Here is a 5,248-nt window from a genome sequence, read left to right as displayed (position 1 = left end):
TTCAAAATCCACCAACAAAAAATAACCGCCAAATAAAATCAAAATCCGCCAAAAAAATACAAATATTTAAATCCGCCAACAAATCCTGTTATCCCGACATCCACTCTTTAAAGGCTGAGCGCTCTATCATGCTTACGTTTAAAGGATTATCTCTCATAGCGATTATCTCTCATAGCGATTATCTCTCATAGCGATTATCTCTCATAGCGATTCACGGATTATATTTAGAGCCCTTCAAATGTTTAATTTTATACACCCTTCTCCCTAAACTTTTGTTTAATCAATTTATGGGATTTTTAGCTAAAAAGCAGAGAACTGTCAAGCAGATTTCTGCTGGAGTCCAAGAATGTGAATCTCTCTGGCAACAAGTCAACTGATGAGAAGAATAAGAACTCCTCAACTTATTTCTCAAGGTATTTTTTATTTTGTAATTGCTATAGAAAGAATTATTGTAGGTACCCCCTTGTATCTTAACAGTTTGGGGATATGCTGGTATCTTAACATTACGCTCCTGAGACGGCGCTGGAACCAAGCGTATTGGCGTCTGCCTTTCCATTGGACAATTTCAGCATCGTGGGAAGGAGGAGACCCGCTGCATGGGTAACAACTTCTCCATATCGATCTACCCTGGATTTGCGCCCTGAAGAGGACTGTTACGGCCCTCTCGGAACGCAACGGGGTTCTCACTCTGATGTTGTTAGAGGAAGATATATGTATCCGTTCCCAAGCCAGTAGTGGCTATCAAGGGATGAGATCCGTGACGCAAGTAACTTAAAAGGGAGTAGGGAAAGAAAGTTAAGAACTTAATATTATAATTAACACCATCACCGTTTAAATATATAGAATAAAAGAGTGCACAAGGGGGAGGGGTATTAACACTTTACAAAGGGGATCATGCACAATCTAGTCTTCTGCTGAAGACTCTTGATCAAGAAGCTAGGTGCTGAGTCCGCGGTGCTTTCTTCGTGGCCTCAAGCGGTTTTGTACATCCTTGACTCGTATCACTAAAGCTTTTACCCCTCCTACAGTTCTAAAACGCCTTTTCCTCGAGCACTTTTCTTCTCACTCCCGCTCCGTTTCTGTCTTCACCGATGGGTCTAAGTCAGCGGACGGTGTTGGCTACTCTGTTGTTTTTCCTGATCGCACTTATATGTGTCGCTTGCCTCCGGAGACTAGCATCTTTACAGCGGAACTTTATGCTATTCTCTATGCTCTTCGTCTCCTGCTTTCTCGTTGTCAGTCTTCCTTTGTGGTTGTTGTTGACTCTCGTAGTGCCCTCATGGCTCTCGGGTGCTTTAATCCAGTTCATCCGGTAGTTGTCGAGATCCAGCATTGGCTGTTTCTCGTTCACAGTAAATTTAAGTCGGTTGAGTTTTGTTGGGTTCCCAGCCATATTGGCGTGTCTTTAAATGAGCGTGCGGATGCTGCCGCTAAGGAAGCTGTCCGCTCTTGTCCCATCTCTCGTAAAGGCATTCCGTATTCCGACTTTTACCCGGTTATCCATTCCTCAGTCCTTACCCGTTGGCAGGCTTCTTGGTTGTCTGTTACTGGTAACAAGCTACGTACTCTTAAATGTTGTGTTTCCTCGTGGCCGTCCTCCTTCCACCGTAACCGGCGGTGGGAAACAGCTCTAGCGAGGTTGCGTATTGGCCATACTCGCTTAACCCATGGTCACTTGATGGAGCGCCGCCCTGCTCCTTATTGTCCTAGTTGCATTGTCCCTCTTACGGTCGTGCATGTCCTTCTTGAATGTCCTGACTTCCAGGACGAGCGTGTGTCTTGCTTTCCGACCGCCCCTCGCGGTCACCTGTCCCTCGATAGAATTCTTGGTGACTCGGATACTTTTGATATCGTTCGCCTTATGCGTTTTTGTTCTCGTATTGGCATCCTTGGTGATATTTAGCGCCCTCTGATTATTTTGCGTATTTGATGGTGCTACATAGCCTTCCCGGTTTGGTGCCTTCTTTTGATAATTACTTACTTACTTACTTCGTGGCCTCAAGACGTGTCTTCTGAGAATGCCGAGCCTACCCTGGCCACAGGTCAGCCAAAACACAGGTCCACTGGGGGCACCGTCGTGGAGGCCGTCAACCACACGTCCAGCAGGTCTGCTGGCAGGTACTGAGCCACCAAGGCTGGTACGGCCACTCCACGAACGATAAAAGGGGTACGCCCTAGACAGGAGTCTCGTGTGATATCACAAATCACCCTCCTGTCCTCAATACCCCAGTGGATTATCGTCTCCAACAGTCGGTCCCGGGTAAATCCTTTCACTGCCACTCCACTGGCAGGCTAACACACCAGAGTGTTCTTCCGGGGGGACGACGTCACAACAGCTGCAGCAAACTTCACAGTATGGAGACTGGCTGCCTCGGGTAGACTGACTCCACCTTCAACACAGTGGTCCCAGGTCGGCTCTGTAAGCAGACACGTCATCAATCACAGGGACACTAAAACACCACACTTACAGGCTCAGACACAAACACCTGACGTATCCAGTCCATAGATGGCGCTGTCGTCGGAGCACCACCTCACCAGAGGTCAGGAGCGGCGGTGTTGAGCGCTGAACCAGACTGGAAACTGGTCCTCGAGGCCAGTACACGCTGTCCTCACTAGGTGTCGTCGTCCGTTTGGCGGGGGTTTCGGGAGCTGACCCACAGATGGCGTAGTTGTTACTTCTCCTTGCTCGGACGCTGGATCCGGATTCGTAACAAGGACACTCCAGACCAACAACCAGAGCGCAACTCTATAGTCTCCTGAGACTACAGGATGCCTACTAGAGCCTCTTAATAGCCTCTTGTGGAGGCTATTGACACTCATACTAGGAAGTGGGATATTGTATCGGAGAGAATATATGATTTTTCTCTTATAACTTGATTTGATTTTAATCACAATTTAATCATGATAAAATTTAACTTCATCAGTATTATTTGTATGTTAAAAAAAACACAACTTCGTTGGACCATTCGGAATACGGTCGTCTTGTGTGGCTCAGGATCTCTTGACTTAACTGGGTTGGACGGTAGAGCGACGGTCTGGCATCATGCAGGTCGGCGTTCAATCCCCGACCGTCCACAAGTGGTTGGACACCATTCCCTTCCACCCGTCCCATCCCAAATCCTTATCCAGACACGTTCCCAGTGCTGAATAGTCGTATTTGGCGCTTTCCCCTGATAGTTCCATTCCCTTGTTATCTTGGGAGACCCGCGTTCGAGGCTCCCGTAATAGCGCCATTTGCGGTCACAACTACAGTGGTCATAGCTCTTTATATCGAGTTGTTACTCCGTAAAAAATGCGACTGGTTTGCCTAATCAGAAACGTAGGAAGCCAACCAACTAGATAAGTTTAGGTTTAGGAAAGACTTGGGTAAATACTGGTTCAGTAACAGGTTTGTTGATTTAAGGAACCAATTACGCCGTAACGTGGTGGAGGTGGGGTCCCTCGATTGTTTCAAGCGTGGGTTGGACATGTATATGAGTGGGATTGGGTGGTTATAAATAGGAGTTGCCTCGTATGAGCCAATAGGCCTTCTGCAGTTACCTTTGATTGATTGATTGATAAAGATTAAGCCACCCAAGAGGTGACACGGGCATGAATAGCCCGTAAGTGGTACAATTTTTTTTCAGTAATTTTCAGTATTCTGAGGTTGCATTTAATCATCAAGCTGTTATCGCGGGGAAGGATACGGCTTCGCAGTTACCTTTGTTCTTACGTTCAATCCCCCCCCCCCCAAGCTGTCGAAGCCGATGCGTTGAAAACGTCACTATTACGGTGCTTGAGTTTTTAATAATGCGTCGCGTTTTGAATGGAATGATCGATTGCGTTAAAAATGACGAGGTTATCTTGAGATGATTTCGGGGCCTAGTGTCCCCGCGGCCCGGTCCTCGACCAGGCCTCCACCCCCAGTAAGCAGCCCGTGACAGCTGACTAACTCCCAGGTACCAATTTACTGCTAGGTAACAGGGGCATCAGGGTGAAAGAAACTCTGCCCATTGTTTCTCGTTGGCGCCCGGGATCGAACCGGGGACCACAGGATCACGCGCCCAGTGTTCTGTCCGCTCAGCCACCGGCTCCCTTAATTACCTTGGTAATTAGGTCGGGACGGGTTGAGTGGTCAGGTCACGCAGGGTCAAGTACGGTAACAGGCGACGTAATACAATGTCCTTTCGAATAATACATCGTATTTTGACGTATTGATCCCCCTAAGGCCAAACAACGGTTGTACGATAAATTATCCCAACGGCTCGCAAAATTGACGTGATGTCCCGTTTTCTATTAGACGTTCCTCGGTTACGTTAGGTTCCGGCAATTTAGTACAACAGTTTAGCAACGTTGTGGAGCGCTCGAGAAGACGGCCGGGTGAAAGTCTGAGGGCCAGATTCACGAAGCAGTTAAGCAAGCACTTACGAACGTGTACATCTTTCCTCAATCTTTGACGGCTTTGGTTACATTTATTAAACAGTTTACAAGCATGAAAACTTCTCAATCAACTGTTGTTATTGTTATAAACAGCCTCCTGGTGCTTCAGTGCTCATTATCTGTTTAATAATTGTAACCAAAGCCGCCGAAGATTGCGGAAAGATGTACAGGTTCGTAAATACTTTCGTAACTGCTTCATGAATCTGGCCCGTGGTCTCGTGCAAGCATCTCAGACTTCTTGTTCAGACTTCTTATAAGACCTTCGAGGGTTGAAAAAGTCTATACCTCCTTATGGCTTAGAGACATTTGTAAGACGCTTTCCTATTGGTCCAGCAGCATCTAGGTAGCGCCCTTCCTATTGGCCAGGCAAGAAGGGCGGATACAGCAGGAGTATACCATTATTTACGACCGCTACGAAATTGCATTGTAGGGGAGAGTAAGTTGTTTGTGTTGGCACAATCTTAGACTTAATTAAACTAAACGGCAGAGTAGGAATAGGTGTGAGAGTGAGAAAAAGTTAGAGAGAAGACTGAATAAGTAAATACGGAGACCCTATTTGAACTAATAAATACGGCATCATGCAGGTCGGCGTATTTTGAACTGTAATAATTAAATACGGAGACTATTTGCACTGAAATAAGTAAATATGGAGACCCTATTTCACTGTAATAAGTAAATATGGAGACCCTATTTCACTGTAATAAGTAAATATGGAGACCCTATTTCACTGTAATAAGTAAATACGGAGACCCTATTTGCACTGTAATAAGTAAATACGGAGACTATTTGAACAGTAATCAGGTGCGTTTAGATGAGTAGGGGACAAACA

Source organism: Procambarus clarkii, chromosome 20, assembly GCF_040958095.1.
Source record: "Procambarus clarkii isolate CNS0578487 chromosome 20, FALCON_Pclarkii_2.0, whole genome shotgun sequence".
NCBI lineage: Eukaryota > Metazoa > Arthropoda > Malacostraca > Decapoda > Cambaridae > Procambarus > Procambarus clarkii.
Note: the sequence above shows the minus strand (reverse complement) of the source record.